The following is a 21,165-nucleotide window of genomic DNA, read 5'->3' on the forward strand; positions in this document are numbered from 1 at the left end:
GAAAAAGTTTTGCCTGCATGTTTAGATTTCAATGTGTATATCACACAATGCTTTATTTTTCATTTGCATCAGAGGATATGTATTCTGCTTCTCTCTAGTGCAGGGTCAATATCTAAAATTCACAATATCGCACGGTTCCCTAGCACAAATGTGTACAACCATTTGTTAAGTGCCAAATCAAGCACATTTTCTTCCTCACAGCAAGTAGCCAGAACAGGTGAAGCCACCAAAGGCATTTATTTTTCTCTCTACTGCAGACTATTTATGAGTAGGATGAACTTTTCTCTTCTTTTTAAAGGTGACTGTTCACTACAATGGCTCACTATTTGTGTGCCAAGACAGGTAGGACTTGCAGAGCCCAGGAAATAATTTCTTCACTAATACCCTGGATTGGTCACACCCTTGTTTGATTTGTGTCCGATTCAGGCCTCTTTACTTGAAAAATAGCAATGTGACGGAACAACTGAGCAGGGTCCCAAGAAGAGGAGTAAACACAATTCAAGGGGTGGAAAATAGAAGCTTTGAAGAGGCTAAAGCAAAAGTGGTATTTTAGCCTGAGGGAAAGAATGAGGAACAATCTCATCACACTTGCCTTCATGCATTTAAAATGGGTTTATTCAGAGAACAGTGGGTGACCATTTCTTCATGCTCAGAGTGAAACAAACAGGAGGAAATCACATCAAATCAGTAAAACTCTATGGTTGGAAAAGGGAAAACAATTTCTTGATCTTCACTTTATACATTTGACCAAAGCTCATGGATCTCCATCCCTGGAGTTCTTAAAAAAGATGTAAAGGAGTTTTGTCTGTATTTGCCTGCCAAGAATCTTGAGGCATCCTTCACTGTAGTTTCTTTAGGGTGCTATAAATCAGGAACTACGTCTGCTGCATGAGGGCAAAACCAGACCCATAAACAATGAGATCTAGACTGCATAATGTACTGAGAATGTCTTGCAGTGTGCACTGTGGAAGTAAACAGGACCTCTTCTTTGCCACATGCTCCTGTTCAAAATAAGTTACATTACTTCATCTGGCGAGGCAGGGAGGCTCATCTGTGGTTCATGGTTGGGTTACACAGGTTAGATGCTGCACACCGGCCCTACTTGTAAGGCCTCTCTGGCTCTGCCTGGTTACAGTTACCCAGTGCCAGTTCCTTACACAGCAAAGGCCTGGGAAGCCCATCTCTCATTCATTGAACATAACCCATTAAGTTGGGTTTGGGAGCCGGCTACAGTGAAATGAAAAGTGATCAAAGTTTGCAGTCCAAAGTCAATTTCAAGCTATGAATTAAGTATACTGGGAAAGTGAGTTAGCCACTCTGAGAATCAATTTTCCCCACTTGATAAATACCACTTTCTTCAGACTAAATGAGTGTATGTATGAAGGGACTTTATAGATTATTAGTGATGCTGAATGAATAAATTAAACTCACAAAGAGTCAGTAGGATAGTAATTTACTTGGAACTTCCTTATTTTTGGGTGATTATAAGTGTCTACAAATGGGATCTTAAGGAATTGTACAAAAGAAAAAAAATTTTTTTGTGACCTCGCTTAGGCTTTAAGAATAAAATGGTTGTCTCACATTTTATCGTTAAATAAAAATTTAACATTTTGAAGATTTCTCATTGCCATTTCCATTCACGTGTTCAGATCCCCCCAACATTCCACAGAAAAGAAGGAAGATTGACAGGGGAGTTGGGGGTATTCTTGAATCCCTTGCTCAATAGCTTTGAAACCTCACTCTGCTCATTAATATTAATGTTAGAGTCTCCTTAACATTTTCCCAAGCATATCCATAATTTTTAATTTTATTGTGACAAAGAGATGTATGTAAAGGATTCCCACACCAAATCCCCTTTTCCTGCAAAAATTCTACTCAACCCATAATTTATCCAAGGCTCTTACAACTGTCCAAGTAAAAAATGAGTCTGAACTATGTCTGTGGAAACAGAAAATTCTTAGAGATAAAATACATAATTTAAAAAAATTATGTGAGAATTAAAGGAGAAGAAAATGCCTGCAAATCTGCTGAGGTTCCCAGCTTGGGCAATGAAGGACGACGATGCTATTAACACAGGAGAGACAAGCAGAAGAGGTGGTCTGGAGAAGACATTGCATTTTGGGCATCTGAATTTGGGGCATATGCCTGATGTCAGGTGGAGGGGCTAGTGAAGACACAGTTGGAAATGTGGGAGTGGTGCTCAGGAATGAGGTCAGGGCTAAAAAAGATTTGTGAATAGTCATATCTATATGGTAGTTAAATTATAAAACTGAAACAAGTGTTCTAGGGAATGCATATAGAAAAAGGGGAGAAAAACAAAGCCGAGAACTAAACTAACATATTAAGTGAAAACACAGAAAAACAGGTCCGTTCTCTCATCTACCTTCTAACCTCAGCTACCTGTCAAACTCCTCTTCACAGAATAAATCAGTTAATTTAGGTTGGCCTCTACAACATTTCCCGTGGAATCCGGTGTGAATGAAAACAGGGGACCCCCAAACGAAGACTTCTCGTGCTTGAAAGAGTTCAGGAAACATTCTTCTTTGTCACAGGACTTTTCTGAGTCTTTAATATACTCGTGTAGATTGTTGTTTTCCAAAACCAGGTTCCTTTATAACAATGCCCAAATCTAACTATGGGACGAACATCTAACATCTTTCCACCTTTCTACCATGTGTGGGTCAGATTCAGGGATGGAAGCACTTGACTGACCCATAGCTTAGGGATACGGTGGGCTTCACTCCTGGAGCCTCACCCCCTACTCTTGAAGTCCTGTTGGATGTAAAATCGGAACTGTTCTGCTCCCTCTTGGAAAAAGGCCACAGCAGGCCATCTCTCTCTGCTTCCGTGGTTTTTGTTTGTTTGTTTTTTGTTTTTTTTGAGATGCACAGGCAGAGGTAAAGAGGCTGAGACTGTGGTGGGGGCTTGTCTGGGAGAACGCCAGGTTCCAGGTTCTCTCCCCCTCTCTCTGGCTTTTTCCATTCTGGTTCTTCTCTTAAATAGTTTTCCAGATAAGGGGGATCAGGGTGGGCTCCCACTAACCTCATTTCCACTAGTTCTGACTTGAAGCTTGGGCTTTCTTGTTCTGATTCTTACTTGATTTTTGTATTTGCTGCTTCTCTGGAATGACCTTCCCTCATCACCAGGATTAGAAGTATTATCTTCCCTCTCACATTGAGAAGGTGGAGAAAAACCACAAGAAAAACTAAGGCTCCAAACCAAATAAAAATATTACAGAGGAGAATCTTGCTGCAATAAAAGGGATCAAATCCTCTGGTTTCAATGGATTATATCTTAGGGTCCCAAAAGTCCTCAAAAATGAGGCTGTCGCAGTACTGTTAGGGATCTAGAAGGAAGGGCAGTGAAGAAGAGATGTGGCTGTGAACAAAGATTAGAGATACGCAAGTCAGGTGTAATTTTTAACATGGGAGACTATGGATTCTGCAATGTGAGAAGGGGAGAGCTGTCTTATCCAGCCTTGATAAGATTCTAGAGTAGGCTGGGGACAGTGGCTCACATCTGTAATCCCAGCACTTTAGGAGGCTGAGATGGGAGGATCACTTGAGTTCAGGAGTTCGTGACCAACCTGGACAACATCATGAGACCCTGTCTCTAGCAAAAATACAAAATATTAGCCAGGCTTGGTGGCACATGCCTGTAGTCCCACTTACTTGGGAGGCTGAGGTGGGAGAATGGTTTGAACCTGGGAGGTAGAGGTTGCAGCGAGCCAAGATCAAGCTACCACTGCACTCCAGCCTGGGTGACAGAGACAGACCCTGTCCAAAAACAGATTCTAGAGTAGATTATGAAAGAAAGGCTTGTGAGGGCTAGTGAAAGAAAGCAGCAGTCACTGGTCTACCTGGGTTCCATAAGAGAGTAAGTCAACTCATTCCCAATGCTTCTCTCCCAAACCCCTTCCTCGTCCAGCTAAAAGAAATGGTAAGCCATAGTCTTTACTTGAACTTTAGAAATCAATAGTCTTTCATGATCTTTTGGTTGACAGTGAAGAGAAAGGGTTAGTACAAGTAAAAATAAGCAAGTTAAAAACAGTTGAAATGTAACAAAATGGAAGAGCTTCCATCCATGAGACACTTGTTGTGATTCAGCTCTTTGGCGTGGCTGTCAGGAGAGTGAGGGTAGGTTTTAAGGATGTTACAAGGTGGGTGGCCTTCAGCTCTCTACCATGCAGGCCAATTCAGCTCTGAGAGGTGCCACATGTGAACAGGGAAATCACACAAGAACAGGACAAGGAGAGACCTGGATGACGAGAGGTACAAGTCAGTCATCATCTTTGGATGGTAAGAATATCATGTCTTTCTTTTCTTAATCTTGTTTATTTGCATATTTAAATTGCACATAAGTAGCTCTCTGCTCCTCCCATTTGACAGACAGCCGCATCTTCTCTGTCATTGCCAGCCGCATCTCTGAGACACTATGGTGAAGGTGAAGGTCAGAGTCAAAGGATTTGGTTGTATTGGGTGCCTGGTCACCAGGACTGCTTTTAACTCTGATAAAGTGGATATTGTTGCCATCAATGACCCCTTCATTAACCTCAACTACATGGTCTGTGTGTTCTAGTATGATTCCACCCATGGCAAATTTCATGGCACCATCAAGGCTGACAATGGGAAGCTTGTTATCAACGAAAATTCCATCATCATCTTCCAGGAGCGAGATCCCTCCAAAATCAAATGGGGCAATGCTGGTGCTGAGTATATAGTGGAATCCACCGGTGTCTTCACCACCTTGGAGAAGGCTGGGGCTCACTTGCAGCGGGGAGCCAAAAGGATCATCTCTGCTCCCTCTGCTGACGCCCCCATGTTCGTGATGGGCGTGAACCATGAGAAGTAATGACAACAGCCTCAAGATCATCTGCAATGCCTCATGTATCACCAACTGCTTAGTGCTTCTGGCCAAGGTCATCCATGACAACTTTGGTATCGTGGAAGGACTCATGACCACAGTCCACGCCATCACCCAGAAGACTGTGGATGGCCCCTCCAGGAAACTGTGGTGTGACAGCCACGGCGCTCTCCAGAACATCATCCCGGCCTCTACTGGTGCTGCTGAGGTTGTGGGCAAGGTCATCCCTGAGCTAAACAGGAAGTTCACTGGCATGGCCTTCCGTGTCCCCACTGCCAGTGTGTCAGTCGTGGACCTGAACTGCTGTCCGGAAAAACCTGCCAAGTATGATGACATCATATTTGAAGCAGGCATCCAAGGCCCTCTCAAGGGCATCCTGGGCTATACTACTGACCACCAGGTTGTCTCCTCTGACTTCAACAGCGACATCCACTCTTCAACCTTCAATGCTGGGGCTGGCACTGGCTTCAACGACCACGTGTCATTGAAGCTCATTTCCTGGTATGACAATATATTTGTCTACAGCAACAGGGTGGTGGATCTCATGGCCCACATGGCCACCAAGGAGTAAGACCCCTGGACCACCAACCCTAGCGAGAGTGAGAGAGGAAGAGAGAGGCCCTCACTGCTGGGGAGTCACTGCCACACTCAGTCCCCAACAACACTGAGAATTTCCCTTTCTCAAGTTCCCATGCAGACCCCCTGAAAAGGGAGGGGTCTAGAGAGCCCCACCTTGTCATGTGCCATTAATAAAGTCCCCTGTGCTCAGCCGAAAAAAAAAAATGAGGCCGGGTGCGGTGGCTCAAGCCTGTAATCCCAGTACTTTGGGAGGCCGAGGCGGGTGGATCACGAAGTCAGGAGATCGAGACCATCCTGGCTAACATGGTGAAACCCCGTCTCTACTAAAAATACAAAAAACTAGCCAGGCGTGGTGGCGGGCGCCTGTAGTCCCAGCTACTCGGAGGCTGAGGCAGGAGAATGGCGTAAACCCGGGAGGCAGAGCTTGCAGTGAGCCGAGATCGCGCCACTGCACTCCAGCCTGGGTGACACAGCGAGACTCCGTCTCAAAAAAAAAAAAAAAAAAAAAAAAAAAAAATGTACATAGGTAACATATACTGCATATGTAATCAGTTTTTTTTAAAACAAATGTTTCATGAAGGAAACATGTACATGAACACATTTTGTATATTTATAAATATACAAAATAAATTTCTGAGGGAGGAGAGTCATCATCCACAAAGAGGTGGCCCAGGCCAGGGAATACTGAGACGCAGGTAAGCTGGTGACATTTGGGAATGTGGTCCTGAAAAGATGAAGGGTACTTACTGAGAAATACAAGGAAAAAGTAGGGGAGGGGAAAAGAAGGAGGGCGCTGAATCTCGGAGGAGCCAATTGAATGGACAAAGATGGCGGCACATGAAAGGCTAAAGAACTGTGGGAGCAGCCTCTACCGCAAGCTGCAGAGATGAGAGGGAGAGAGAAAGGAGGATATCTAAGCAGGAACCAGCTGGACCTACGTAAGCTGACTTGAGAGGCACCTGTGATGTCAGCAAAGATTTAACCAGAGCCAAAGACAGCACCTCCACAGGCTCAAAGGGGAAAACTCTCCTTCCAGAGTTCACAAGGGACATTCAATGCTATGACTGGTCCAGTTGGAAAATGAGGCTGGGGAAAGGGTGGATGACCAGAAAATGGCACCCCCAATGGTGAGACTCTGTAGACAGAGACCCATGGCCAAAGAGGCACTGAGAGGCACTGTTTGGTCCTTGTGAGAAGCCTCAGTGGGGTAGCTTTTATCCCCATACTCCCTCATGCTCTCATAGGGCTGGGTTATGAATCTGAATTATTTAAGTGTAGACAGTAGGGAACAAGAAAGGAGGAAGAACATCATGGACAAAATCAGGAGTGTGATTTTTGATAGATAAACTGTTTCCTGTTTTTGCTGGGATTAGTTATGCCAAAAGTGGAAACTCAGCTTCCTGAAAGAAAAGAGATACCTCCCATTTCAACACAAGAAATAAATTTCAACAAGAAATAAATAGGAGAAATATTTATACCATGGCCTAGTAAGGCTGAAAAAAAAATCTTCAGGTGCATAAAAAATATCTTAAGTTCTAGAGAAACTATTATAGTTACTTAGGGTTTAACTTCTTTCTCAAACTATAAAATGAAAAGAGACCAGTTCACCCTTAGATATTTCATAGGAATGAATAAAATCAGTGAAGAGATAAATTCACTGGAAGAAAACACACTCTAGTGAATTCACCAGAAATTTGTCATCCTCGATCTACTATTTTCAAGTGTTTTTTCTGGGGGCAAGTTTCAAGTTGTAAGGTTGTCTTTACAACAGCATTACTGAGAGGCACTTCCTACTATAACACCACTCCAGGAAACACTCGGAAGCAGCACCATCCTTTAAGACCCATGTTTCTGTGTCCCAATTTCTATGGACTTATTCAAATTTACAATTTCAAATGTTTAGCATCAGTCAGTAAGTCACACACTCCACAGAACAAGAGGCTCTTAGAACACAATTATTATCTTATTCCCATTGGCTGGTCTCATTCACAACCACCTCTCAAAGGAGAAAAGCAGATGGAGGCTTCCCACATGCAACCCTTTATGGCTCCAGTCTGGTGCAATTTAGGAGTGAGGTTTAGAAGGAATTAGAAAGCGCATTAATAGAGACATTCATTGTAATTTGAAACATGAATTTGCTGTTCAAAAGGCTAAACTGGAGTGCTTAAAGCTAAGTGCTTAAAACTACCCCAGAAACCTAAAGTAATGTACCATAATTACAATTACATTCCTTCAATAATAGATTTAAAAAGTTAACACTTTCTTGTGTTTGGCTGGAATCACTCAGTCATCCACTGTAGTTGTGAGATCTCTTTCTTGGAAATCAACATCTTCATTTGGTTTCCACATGAATAATTCTTGGAAGCTACAAAGTCTTTGAAGGGTATTTATTTTTGCCTTGAGGGCTGGTGGCCTCAAAGTTCACATGAACCTCACAGATGCAAACTATCTCAGCATGATTCATCTATGCCTATAGCGTTCTCACCAAAGGGAGGTCCCTGCCTGTGTGGGGTTTCTGTATTTATACTGCTTGTGTGTTTATTTGTAGTTAAAATTGTTTTCACAAGTCAAATAAATTCAAAGATGACCTACAATGCACATGCATGAGAAATTAAGCCAAAACTCAGATTCTTGACTGAGTCACTGTTTGTTTTATCTTGGTGATGGGACATGTGCTTCACCTGAACTTCAAACTTCTTATCTTTCTGCCTCCATAATTGCAATCATCCCACTCTCTACACTGGCTACATTTTATTTAAACCTTCAAACTGTGGAGGAAAAAAAGAAGCATCTAACCCAAGAGAGGTGTCACCTAGACAGGAATTATCTGACAGCTAAGAGAATTTCTTTTCTCCATGAAATGCTGTGGTGGTTACGCCAATTCCCAGAATGACTAAAGAAAAATAACTTTTCCTATAAAAGATGAGAAAATGACCAAATGACCTAGACTAGCTCTGAAGGGTAAGCACGGAGTCCCAGGTTGAAGACTACATTCTAACCACACACCAGTCATACTCTGCTCTAGGAAAAACCTTAAGTACTTCTGTCCCTAACTTAGATGTTGTTTACTTTCAGTTTACATACAGTGCAAACATCAGGGCCTACATGATTTCCAAGTCAAAAAAGATAAGGACTAATCCAGAAAGGAGAAGGAATTCTGTTTCATGCAGACTCATTGACAGCAGCAAGAGATAACAAACCCACAACACAGGAAGCTTTAGAAAAAAACTAAATAAAAAACCGTAATCTCAAAGAAGACTACAGCCAACAATAAATATTAATACTATAAAGTAAGGTCCTAAGGACACCACAGTTTTGGAGGAACAAGGGATTGGAAGTTCATATCCATTATTTGGAAGCATTAAGAAATGTTTAGATTGTTTTCCATTACTCTGTGTTTGAGGAGGAAGGGGAAAAACTGTTTTAAACCTGTATGCAGAGTGTAATTTCCCTAGGGGGAAAGTGAGATTATGTATGAAAAAAGGCTGGAAAGATGTACCCGTAATTGGTAACAGTGGTTGGGGAGGGGAGGAGATTACAGGCAATTTTTCCTTTTTGCCTGTTTGTATTTTCTACAAGAAACATGACATATATCTACAGCAAAAACCGCGTAACACATCCTTGAATTTTCCTGCTAAAATTGGTCTATGTGTTTTACTAAGGTAGAGATCTCCACCACAAAACACCAGGCAGACACAGGCCTGTTCAGTGCTTCCCATCGCCCCAGCCTTACAGCCCCTCATTTCCCCATAAAAAAGGGCTGGAGAAGGGTACTGAGAATCTCTATACAAGGTACCCACTTATAGGAGCATTTTGGGAGAGTTTAGGGAGTCCACACAGTGGAGCAGGCTGGCTTAGTGGAATAAATAGGCTGCGGTGAGAGTCATTCTAGGCCACAGCACTCATGGGCATGATCCGCCTTCATTTTACCCATGGGGAATGACACAGCAAGGAGCTGGAAGGCGGAAGGCTTAGACATGAAGACTGACCTCTGCAGACTGGTGCGAGGGAAATGGACGTGGCTCCCAGCAGCGGCTCTTCCCACTCTCAGGACCTGTTGTCTGTGGCCTGAGACCAGAGACCCACAGCCAGGCAGAAGGTCTCCCAGCACAGGCCCAGTTAGCGCCCCGTCTGCAGTTCCTCTCTTGGTAGCATCACCCTGCTATATGCCAACAACTTGGGAGTCACTGTTTTAGAGAATCTGCCAAGCCCCAAGTTTGCCTTCGGGTTAACCCCTAACTATGTGTGGCCCATCTTAGGAGTTCCTTAGCGAGGTTTCTGTCTTGCACAGGTAGTCAGGTGAGTGTGCACAAAGCTCTGTGATCAGACCCTGTGGTGACCACACCTGATGTGTGCTTGTCCAGAGGGGGCTCACTGCCATGGAGTCTGCAGCAGTGCCTGGCCAGATGAGCATCAGAGGCCTCAGCAAAGGCCTTCCTGACCTTCCCCTGGGAACTCCGGATAGCCAAGGAGCAGCACCGTGCTCAGAAAGCCACAGAGCAGGACAGGAAACTTCACAAGCTCACCTTCTTCCAAGGCTTGGATTTTCATTCAATTGCAGACTCTGTTGGAGGCTCAGAAGAGGCATGGTAGATGCACCTGACAGCAGTAACTTACCCATACCCCGAGAATAAGCCTCATAGCAGACACACCTGACAGCAGTTATCTCAAGAAATGAGGGTTGCCACGTGGAGGGTGCTAGGGGGAGGATGCTAAGTGAAGATGCTATACAAACTGCGTCCTTTTTTTTTTTTTGAGACGGAGTCTGGCTCTGTCACCCAGGCTGGAGTGCAGTGGCCGGATAGCTCACTGCAACCTCCGCCTCCCGGGTTCACGCCATTCTCCTGCCTCAGCCTCCCAAGTAGCTGGGACTACAGGTGCCCGCCACCACGCCAGGCTAATTTTTTGCATTTTCAGTAGAGACGGGGTTTCACCATGTTAGCCAGGATGGTCTCGATCTCCTGACCTCGTGATCCGCCCGCCTCGGCCTCCCAAAGTGCTGGGATTACAAGCGTGAGCCACTGCGCCCAGCCTCAAACTGTGTCCTTTTTACAAGCAGGTGCAGTTCTGTCCAGACTGCCACCACTGGGCCGTTCCTGTGTGTAAGTTCCCCATAATAAAATCTTGCGTCTTGCTTGTTGGCTTTGGGCCTCTTCTTCAGCTTCTTGAACCTGGTGCCATCCCTACTGAAATTAATAGGGATCTAGCATGGCAAAGGAACATGTGATGAAACACGCTCAAAACAGGGGCCATATCGGTTAAGAACTAAAGAACACCACATTGAGGACCAAGAAGGGAGGGGCTGGCAGAGAAACCTGGAGGAGGCTGAAATGCCTTTGGACCTGAAGAACTATGCATGATTCAATCCTTCCTCTAATTGAAGGGAAAGAAACTATTTTTTTTTTCAAAGCACCTGCCAAGTAGCAGGTGCTGTGTCTACGTTCTCTTCAACAACCCAAGGAGGCAGATATTACTCTTACTTTGCAAGAAGGGTTTTTAAGTGATGGTCTTGAAGTCCCCAAGCAGGGACTGAGAAGCAGATTTACCTGGTTCCCAATATGTGCTGCCGCCCAGATCAACCAAATGGTCTTTTCAGGTCTGTGAGTCCATCCAAGGTCATCTCCTGCCTGCCCACATTGGGATGTTTGGGTGGAATCAGGCAGTCCAGGGTTGAGTGCTGGCCTTCCCACTTGTCCCCTGCAACCCTGGACTGGCTGTTAGGCCTCTCCAAGCCTCAGCTTCCTCCCCTCTATAAACCACAGCCGTCTACCACACACCATGCCATGAAGATCATCAGCCAGCACCTGTCAGGGCTGAGCACCAAATCCAGATAGGGTAAATGTGCACGAGTGGGAATGGGCATCAGGAGCAGTCGTCCTGATTTCAGATCACCTGCTTTGCATGCAGCAGTTGTTTTTCAGCTGTGAGACTAATTGTTCACAACTTGACAAAGCAGGTCCAAGTACAACACAAATTGCTACAACCTCTCGCCAGTCCTCAGCTCATTTCTTCCTCAGCTCTTCCTCACTTGGTGGGTAATTAGAACACTTGTCAAATACAGAAAGTTGAAATCACTAATGTGACTCTCAAACTTATTGCAGATCATTAAACATTTACTAGAGGTGCATAATGCAGAGATGTGGTAAATGACATTTCTTCACAGAAATTGTTGAGCTTAGAAATCTTCAATCATTTCATTTTAGGGGTGAAGCAACCAAAATCTTGAGAGGCTGGTGGTTTGGCCAGATCTAAACCCGAGGGGTTTGTTATTCCATTTGCTGTGCTTGCTACCACTCATGGTGGACTATTAATTCTCACCTCCACTCCTGGTTGCTTTTGAACATGTGGGGTGAGCTTGGAGAGAGCCAACGTCCTAAGATAGAGGAACACTCCCGATGCATTTTGCCCCCTCCAGTGAAGGTCAGGGTGCTTCTCAGTCCTGGATTCCTGCCTTGATCCAGCTGCTGCCTTTTCTTTGTCTGCACTGGTTTCTGCTCCATGCTGGGGGGGACCATCCTTTTGCTCCTCTCCTTTGTCAGATCCAGTAATACTAAAAATGTTGAACTCTGGTGAATTTCCGTCCAGACAATTGCCAGGGACAAAAATAGTGAAATGAGAACAAATGGGAGTGACCCAGAAGACAGACTGCACCCAGAGAGACCACAGACTCTGGAGCCAGGATGTGGAGGCACCGTCTAGGGACACCAACGTCCCCTGGCTTATGTCCTACATTGCCGGGAGGGAGAAATGTGCGCTGGAAATCTAGGTATGCCCTAAATTAGCGAGTGGAGATCATGGCTGCAAACGCTAGACAGAACCAAACCACCAGGCTGAAGCAAATCTGTCTCAAATGTTGGGTAACAGCTACACTGAATAAAAACATTCTGTGCATATGGAAGGCTCAGCCTCCAAAGGAGCTTGACATTTTTAACTATAAAAAGGTCTCAAATTAAATCCATGTGACCTTGAGTGTAACAGGAACCCCGGTAACACCACACTTTTACCAATCAAATGAGAACTTCCAAGACCTTTTTTTCTCTCCCCTTCTGTTTTTCTTCTTTCAGCATTTAATCCTCGAGCACCTCCTACCTTGTGCCAGGCACTGTGCTAGGCACTGGGATCAGATGTGGAAGCAGAAAGGGCCGTTTCTGCTGCACAGAACTCACAATACAGGGAGGACCGTGATCCATCTGTGAAGGTGGGAGATGCCTCAGGGAGGTCCCGGAGGGGACAGCGAGACTGATGCTGAAAGGACTGGCACGGGGAGGTCATGGAGAAGGATGGAGAGCAGTTCAGGTAGAAGCAACTGCGTGTGTGAAGGCTGCATGGTGGCAGATGCTCGGCCTGTGTGAGGAGCTAGACAAAGCCATGCGTGCCGCTCAGTGAGGAAAACGACAGGCTCAGGGGAGGCTCGAGGGATGGGCTGGGGCCAGTCAGAAGGACCCTGCAGGTCATCAAAAAAGTTCAGATGAGCTCAACAGTCATCTCTGAAGGGCTTTGAGAGGAGGGCTTATCTTTTACAAAGGTTATCCCTGTTGTGTGTGGAAACTGGACTGGTACAGGACAGAGCTGAGAGGGAACCAGAGCTTGTTGCTGAAGTTCAGTGAGGTGTGTGACAGTACCTGAACAGCAGCAGTGAATGGCGAAAAAGAGAAATGATGCCCACCAGATGTCATCTGGAATCAGAACTGATGTGTGAGGATGGACTGGGAGCCAGGCCCAATGGGGTGGAGGCCATGTTTGCCAGGTGCCTGTATGTGCTGGGCATTAGGAGAGTGTTTCCTCAAAAGAAGCCATCTCTGTCATTCATATGCCAGGTCCCTGTGCACCTACTGTTAATGGTGTCCTCCCTCGACTGACTGTACCTACTTGTCTTTAAAGAATATGGAAAAGCCTGCAATGGTATCAACACTGTCATGGTTTTTTCAAACAACAATACTATATATAATCAATTTTCGAAGCACCTAAGCAGAGTTGAGCCTCCTTCTAGAAGAGCTTTGAGAGAATACAAAGCTAAGATTTTATTCCTACCATAAATGAGCTCTGGCCTATTAGGGAAGAGAGAGAGACACCCAGTTATACTACAGTGTGAAAAGTGAAGCAAAAGGAATAGAGGGGAGATCCTTGGGCCCCTGGCACACAGAGAGGCATCAGTGAACAGGTGTCTGCCTGGGATGGGATGGAGGAGTCAGGGAAAACCTCAAGGAAGAAGTGATGCTGAAGCTGAAGCTTCTAGAAGACATCCCAGGGCTGTTCTTGACAGAGAAGGAGGGAAGCGTGTTATCAAGACAAGGGGCAGGAAAAACTTAGTTCTGGGAGATGTGAGTACCTGGTCTGGCATTGCCAGAGCTCAGGGTGTGAGGATAAGAAGTGACAGGTGAAGGTAGAAAGAGGGTAGAATCTGGACTTCAGTCTGAAGATATGTCACTGAAGGGCTTTCAACAGGGAAGTGATGTGGCCACCCCACATTGTAGTAATCTTGGGGACTGCCAGATGGGTGCCAATGCAGTGGCCAGCCCTTGTTAAGGGGCCCAGGTGAGGTTCCTATATGGAGTCTAAAAAAGATGCAGCTGGTGATTAACAGGGATTGATGACAGAAGCGGTGGGGAGGGGGAATGCAGGTCAGGGTAAATTATCCTAGGTTTTTGGTTTAAGTTTAGGCACTTAGTAGCCTAAGAACACAGGAGAGAGGGCTCTATTGGGGAAAAGAAAACTATGCTAGTTCTGGGCATCTTAAGTATGAGATTTGCAGGACATCTTATTTATCCATACTTTACCTTTACCCTTGATTGAAAGGGTGATTACATAAACACACACAAAGTAAAATAAAAATATATGTGGAAGATAAAACTAGAAAGATCAGAGGAAGGTAGGCATTAAGTTAATACAAAGAACATGTACTGTAAGGCCCTTGTGCTTATTAGAAGCGGGTCACAAATGCTTCCGAACAGGCTACATAGACACAAACCAGGATTGGTTTACACAACTCAGGGCCCAAAACGAATTTTAAAAAGCCACAGAAACAAACAAACAAAAAATTACCCTGCTCTCAGTCCCCAGTCTTTTCCTAAATTGCATACGAGAGAAACGTCCTCTGTGGTCCTGAAAAGAGAGGAGGCTGTGTGATAGAATGAGCAAGCTCTTCAGCACGGTCCTTCAGTGAATGCCACAGCACATTTCACATAGCTGTTTCTCACAACCTTCTCCAACGGAGGCACGTGGCCTAAGCAAGCCATTCAGGAAACCATTGAGAAGGGCCACAAGTGTGAGCTTCAGGCTTCATCCAGGGATAGATTTGAGAATTTCTAGAAGGGTGCGAGGAATAGAAATCCTCCCTAAATACTGTTCCTCTCAACAGAATCTTTCAGAAATACCAAAAGGCAGCAAGTTCAAGTTCATGGCCACCCTGCCCAATAAATACCTGAAAAGCAGTTACTCCACCAGCCAGGCAATAGGCTTGCTAAGTTGGTTAGAGTTGTGGGGGAAGCAGAATGATCAAGTGTGAGGGAAGTTCAAGTTGAGCCCTGCCACGTGCCTCATGGAAAGCCCCTGCTGCTCTGCAGAAATGTGGGAGGCTGACAAGAGGGGAGAGATGACTGGAGGAAGGGAGGTCATGGGGCCTGGTGTGTGGGAGGGAAGTGCGGCTTGGGCTTCTGTACTTGGGCAACATTGGGATGTAAGTGGATGCTGAAGGTGCGTAAGATGGCTCAGGTGGGATGTGGAGAAGCTGGCTGAAGACAAACCCTGGGGCAGCCTGCATGTCAGTGGCAGGTGTGAAGAGGTTCCACCAGTGAAGGGGAGGAAGGGGGAGAGGAAATCCTGGAAGCTGAGCAGAGAGATTGTTTCAAGAAGAGTTGGTGTGTACTTATAGTAGCTGCCTTTAACCCCTCTGTAAGTGAGTGTTTTTGATAGGGTAATATTAGCTGCTATAACAGATAATCCTAAATATCTCATGGCTTCATACAGTGTGTGTTCATTTCGCACATGAAATACAAGGTCTGATTGGCTTGGGCGTAGTTGCAGGGCTATTCTGCCAGCTTCAGCACGCACTTCCAAAGCCATCCTGGTTTGTCAACTTCTAGTCTGGAGAATAGTGAGGATGGTGTGTAGGGCAGTCTCCTAGGATTTATGTAATATGAGTCACAACAAAGTTGGCAGTTTAAAACAATAGAAAATGACTTCTCTCACAGTTCTGGAGTGTGCAAGCCTGAAATAAAAATTGTAGGGCCATGCTCCTTCTGAAGGCTCTGCAGACTCCTTCCTGGCCTCTTCCCAGCTCCTGGTGATTCCAGGAAAACCTTGGTTTCCTTAACTTGTGTCTTCTTAACCCCAGTCTCTACCTCCATTTCCTCCATTTTCACTGGTCATCTTCCCTGTGTCTGTCTATACATGCCCTTAAGTCCAGTCGCTGGATTTAGGGTCTGCCCTACTCCAGTTTGGCCTCATCTTAATTATAACTACAAAGGTCCCATTTCCAAGCGAGGTCCCTTTCACAGGTGCTGGGGGTTAGGACTTCAACATAACTTTTTCCTGGAACATAACAGTTCAAGACAACAATATGTGCGAGGTTTTCGAGGGTCATATATCACTCTGCCCACAACCCCGTGGTTGAAACTGAGCCATGTAGCTATGCCTACAACACACTGAAGGCTGAGGAAGGTTGTTCCCTGTGCCCAGGAGAAAGGAAAAGGTAGCAGGAGGGCAGCTAGTCAGCTCCACCATACCGCAGGGCAGGGAGGTGGGGGAGCACACTGGGACAGAATCAAGGCTGTCACAAGGGGGAAATGCAGCCAGGGAATGCATGCTCTGAGGGACGATCCTGGATGTGAAGAGAACGAAGTTAAGAGGAAGACACGCCTGTAATCCTAGCACTTTGGGAGACCGAGGCGGGCGGATCACGAAGTCAGGAGTTCAAGACCAATCTGGCCAACATAGTGAAACCCTGTCTCTACTAAAAATACAAAAAATTAGCCAGGCCTGGTGGCGGGCGCCTGTAATCCCAGCAACTCAGGAGGCCGAGGCAGGAGAATCACTTGAACCTGGGAGGCGGAGGTTGCAGTGAGCCAAGATTAGGCCATTGCACTCTAGACTGGGCAACAGAGCGAGACTCTGTCTCGAAAGGAAAAAAAAAAAGGAGGAAGACGCAGGGGTAAGGGGAAGCTTTTTGTGCAAAATGAGAGAACTTTGAGTATGTTTGCAGGCAGGTAAGAAGCCGGGGGAAGGGAGCAAATCCAGATATGTGGGGTCAGAGAGGACGGGTGGAGACTTTTTAGAGGGGGTGGAACAAGGAATACTGGTGGAAGAAATCAGCACATCCCTGAAGCTAAGTATGGACAGGCACAAATCCTGTGAAATACCAAATGATAAAAGACAAGATAGCTGCGGTTTGCCTGGCTTTTTAAGCCCTTTACCTGATTTCTTCTAGGCCTAACGTGAGACATGTTTGTTTTGCACAGCTTATTGCATATATTCAGTCACCTATACTACACACATTATACGCAGATACGTTAGGAACGTCTCTCTTCCAAGCACATTCCCAATGTGCTAATCCTGAAAGCGCTTGCAGAAATGTTGGGTCAACCAGAAGACTGCTTGCTGGCAATGTACTAAAACAGTAATGAATACTTCAGCATCATGTAATTATGTATCTGCTGCAGAAAGAACAGGGGGCTAGTCTAGCTCTTCCTGGTGTGGTACCACTAGCCCTGAGAGGCTCTGATCCACAAACCTGCACCACTTGGGGTAAGGAAGTTGTCTGCAGAGTCCACCCTTAAAAGGGTAAAGCAGAATACTGCTTTTAAGCGGCAGAATCCTGATGGCTGTGACATGTATAGGTGGCCTGTGTGTGAGCAACTGGTCCTCACGCAGAGGGAGAAAGGGCACAGTTGCCCAATCACCAACAAAACCAGCCTCGTGGCCTGAACAAAATTAGCCTGTTTGAGAGCCTGCTCATAAGCTAAATAATTAAGTATCCATTCCAGAAAACAATACGAAGATTGGTTTGTTGGTCTTCTGACATTCATTCAATGTCCTCTATGGGCAAAGGCAACTTGTGAAAAGCATGGCATTGAAAGTACCATACTGAACAACTGTTTTTAACAGCTCCATGGGAAACCCTGAGGGACTGTTGATGGGTGTAAACCAAAAAGTATCCAAGACACGTCTCAATTGATTTAAAAGTTCATTTTGCCAACGTTAAGGAATGCCTGGGAGAGAAAAACATGGAATCACAGAAGAAAAACATGGAATCACAGAAACAGTCTGTGGTCGGTGCCTTTCTCCAAAGATGAATTAGAGGGCTTCAACATTTAAAGGGGAAAAGTGGGCTGGAGGGGAAAGAGGGAGGGTATGGTAACCCACATGTTACAAGAGAAAAGCAACAGGTAGGGAAATAGTCAATTATCTGTTCATCTGGGGCTCAGTAAATTAGTACTTTCCATAAGATAAGGAGAATCCAGAGTAGCTACCAGTGGAGATATTTAACCTTTTATCGGCAGCTATTTGCTTAGGAACAAAAGGAAAGGCAGTTTCTTGCATGACTCAACTTTCAGCTTTTTTTTTTTTTTCCTTTTTGCCTTAATAAATCGGGGACCCTAGTTTTTATTTTTTTTTTTCCACCTGGGGATAATATTACTAATGATAATTATTATGGTTATTGGTACAGTAATAAAACACTTTTTGAGCATTTATTATATGCCAGAAACTTGTGCTTAACATTTTATACACTTTAAATCATTTAATCCTTCTACTAACCTTATCACAGATAAGGCCTCTTATTATCCCCATTTCCCCATTTTACTGATAAGGAAGGCACAGAAAGGTTGGGTATTTTGTTCAAGGTCCCACAGTGCTATGATAAGTCGCAGAAGCCAGGACCTGAATCCAGCTTGTGTTTCTCAAGAATCTGCGCTACTAATCAGTATGTAACCTGCTCTACATCACAAGTGTTCCTATCTGTTTTACATACTGGGCCTCTGTTGTAAGGTCTCATTTAAATAAAGGGTCTGGAAAGTATATAATACAGCTTTTTAAAAAAAATTTTTTTAGATGATCTATTAACATTGAGAAATTGGTGCAGTCCATTTGGAAGGACCATGTGTCCTTGAAATGCTGGTGGCAATGATGACCTGCCAGTTCTGAATCACAAAGAACATGACAAGGGTGTGGTGGGGGAACAACTATACAAAAACTTTGACACAGAAAAGCAGCAAAACAGGAGCGAAAAGTGAGCAAAGAGATGAATCAGTGTGAAAATGGATTGCATGAATCCGATTTTTGCAGGCAGGCCTGGTGGCCCACAGTAGGGAAACAGTTCCCACTCTGTGATTTCAAAAGCCTCTTTATTATTGCCTGGGATACCACTGGAAAAGAAAAGCAAGGGTCCAGGAGCCGGGTGGGGGGAAGCACAGGCCAGCACAGAGGGTCAGGGCAGGCTCCAGGCCCAGCAATGCAGCTCTAGGCTTCTTGTGCAGCTGAGTTCCCTGGGAAGCAGTGACCTTGACTTCACGGCTAAGTCTTGCAAGAAAAAGAAAAAGAAAAAAAACAAAACAAAACAGAACAACAACAACAACAAAAACCCTGCACAACTGTGTTTTTCGGATGCCTGAGAGCCGGGAGGCTTTTTTAAAGGCTTTGTTGAAAAAGGACTTTTTCTGTGTTACTTAGAGACAACCATTGCTTGCCAAAACACTAGGTAAAAAAAAAAAATCGCAAAATTCAAGAGCTGGAAAGAATATTACAGGCTGCCCAGTGTGTCCCAAAGCAACTAAATTATCATTATAAACTTTGTGGAGACACAGACACAGACACACACACACACACACACACACACACACACACGGGCCTTTGGAGTGTGCTGACTTGAATTCAGCATATTGTCCACATCTAATCTAGAAAGAATACAGTTCTAGGGTCCAGAGCTAATATCTGGCAGCAATATTGGCTAAGATGAATTCTATTACACAGTGGAGTCCTAAAGCAGCTCAGGAACGCTATCAGAAGAGTTCACAACAAACGCTTTTACATCAGCCCAAAAGTTCATGTAGCCCTTTCATATGCAAGCCATCTACACTGTAATGCAAATTATATTTTACCGTGCATCATGTATTTATTATAAACTTAAATATATTTACTATCTACAGTAGTAGCAGCAGCAGAAATAATATATTGATAATCACTGTTGATAACTAGCATTTATTAGGTGCTTTCCATAAGGCAGGCAAATACTTGTATAAACATTTCAAATGCACTCAATTCGCACATAAAGTTTAATGCTTTTGCATGAATTATGTTTTACTTATTTTGCCACCATTCCTCCCCATACCCCATTACAATGTGAGTTCCATAATGGCAGAGGTTCCGGGGTTTTTGTCTTCATTATTAACTAAGCCTTCAGTTCCCAGAACACAGGAGGCATGCAAATATTTTCTGAGTTGAATTAATTCATTTAATCCTCACAATGACTGTAAGGGATAGGGATTATTAGAATTCCTAACTTACAGATGGGGTAACTGGGGCACAGAATGGTTAAGTAACTGGCTGGAGGTTGCACAGTAAGTGACAGAATTAGGATTCAATCCTGGGCCATCTGACTCCAAACCCTGTACTTTTGGCGAATCCATAGCATTTCTATTTTAATAATGACAATAGCTAACATGTACCAAGTGCTTCCTGTGTGCCAGGTACCACACTGAATGCCTTCTGTGCACCCTCTCATTAATATAACAGTTCTACAAAGGAGGCTATTATTATTTTAGTCACACATTTTAGAAGGATCCTCTACCTCGACCAAAGTCATTCTGTTAAGTTGTGTGGCTAGAATTCAAACTCAGGCCCGCGTGAGTTCCAAGCACATGCTCATAACCATTGCCCTGTTCTGTGTCCTGAGCCATCCTTCACGGAGAGAGATACTGTGCACTCTAGCTATGGGTCTCCCTTCGCTACTCTTTAAAAATTTTATTTTAGATTTGTATCTAATTTAAAAATGTTCATACTATCTTTTTTCATAACCCATATAAAGTTTGGGTTACTAAAAAGGACTATCATTAAGTGAAAGAGCAGCACCGCTAGTCTGAGGGGTGAAGGTGAACTGAACCAGGGCCAGCAAAACCATATCGGGCCATGACAGGAGGAAGTGGTGCCAGCGGCAACTCCAGATCTGTGATGCACTAAAACCCTTAGGAAGGGATTCTGGAAAACCACTTTCCTTTGGGAAGGTACCAGAGGGATGACTCAAAGGGAACCTGCAGGGCTGGGGAGGGTTAGAGACAGGAAACTGATCCCAGTCAGGTTGGTTGGCTCTGCCAGCTGACAGGCAGGCAGTAGTAGTAGGAGGTGCCAAGGGTGGGCAGTATTTAAAACAAAGTCATAGGCTGGGCACGGTGGCTCACGCCTGTAATCCTAGCACTTTGGGAGGCGGAGGTGGGTGAATCACGAGGTCAAGAGATCGAGACCATCCCGGCCAACACGATGAAACCTTGTCTCTACTAAAAATACAAAAATTAGCTGGGCATGGTGGCGCGTGCTTGTAGTTCCAGCTACTTGGGAGGCTGAGGCAGGAGAATCACTTGAACCAGGGAGTTGGAGGTTGCAGTGAGCCGAGATGGTGCCACTGCACCGTGGGCTGGTGACAGAGGGAGACTCTGTCTCAAAAAAAACAAAACAAAACAAAGCAAAAAACAAAACAAAACACAAAGGCATGAAGCCTGGGTGCTGAGGCTCACG

At 44.8% G+C, this 21,165-nt stretch overlaps 1 protein-coding gene and 1 pseudogene across 2 annotated transcripts in view; one reads left to right on the top strand and one right to left on the bottom strand.

The window, feature by feature from the left end:
* Positions 1-21,165, bottom strand: part of PPM1H (protein phosphatase, Mg2+/Mn2+ dependent 1H) — a 289,566-nt gene that overhangs the window by 107,842 nt on the left and 160,559 nt on the right. The gene's annotated exons all lie outside the window — the stretch shown is intronic.
* Positions 4,365-5,924, top strand: LOC102136052 (glyceraldehyde-3-phosphate dehydrogenase pseudogene; annotated as a pseudogene).

Source organism: Macaca fascicularis, chromosome 11 (assembly GCF_037993035.2).
Source record: "Macaca fascicularis isolate 582-1 chromosome 11, T2T-MFA8v1.1".
Lineage (NCBI taxonomy): Eukaryota > Metazoa > Chordata > Mammalia > Primates > Cercopithecidae > Macaca > Macaca fascicularis.